Genomic DNA, 856 nt, shown 5'->3' with positions numbered 1-856 from the left:
AAGAGATGATGGAATTGAAGAATTCTACTGACTTCTTCAGTTTGAAATGTATCATGCATGCAATCAAAATGTATTGATAATTACTGATGATTGGAATGCAAAGATAGGAAACCAAGAAGAAAGTCAAATAGTTGGAAAATGTGGCCTTGATGAAAAAAATTATGCTGGAGAATGCACCATAGAATTTTTCAAGACCAATGACTTCTTCATTGTAAATATGTTTTTAAAACAACATAAAAGATGATTATGCAGTGGACCTCACCTGATGGAATACACAGAAATCAAATTGACACATCTGTGGAAAGAAACTGTGGAAAAGCTCAATATCCCCAGCCAAAACAAGGCCAGTGGCAGACTGTGGACCAGAATATCAATTGCTCATATGCAAGTTCAGCTTCAAGCTGAAGAAAATGGAAATAAGTCCACATGAGCCAAAATATGACCTTGAACATACCCACCTGAATTTAGAGATCATCTGAAGAATAGATTTTTTGACACTAAAGACTGAAAATCAGAAGAGTTGTGAATTGACATCAATATCATACAGAAAGAGAGCAAAAGGTCATTAAGAAAACAAGAAACAAGGAAAAGACCAAAATGGATATCTGAAGACATTCTGAAACTTGCTTTCCAGTGTAGAGATGCTAAAGCAAATGGAAGGAATGAGGGGGTAAAAGAACTGAATAGAAAATTTTAAAGGTCAGCTCAAGAAGACAAAGTCATATATTATAGCAAAATGCACAAAAACCTGGATTTAGAAAACCAAAACGGAAGAACACATTCACCATTTCTCAAGCTGAGGGAACTGAAGAAATACACTTGCAAAATTGAAGGGTTCTACGAGCAGCGAGACCTT

Source organism: Chrysochloris asiatica, unplaced genomic scaffold (genome assembly GCF_000296735.1).
Source record: "Chrysochloris asiatica unplaced genomic scaffold, ChrAsi1.0 scaffold00077, whole genome shotgun sequence".
NCBI classification, from domain to species: Eukaryota; Metazoa; Chordata; class Mammalia; order Afrosoricida; family Chrysochloridae; genus Chrysochloris; species Chrysochloris asiatica.
The sequence above is the reverse complement of the archived record's forward strand: the minus strand, read 5'-3'. Positions refer to the sequence as shown.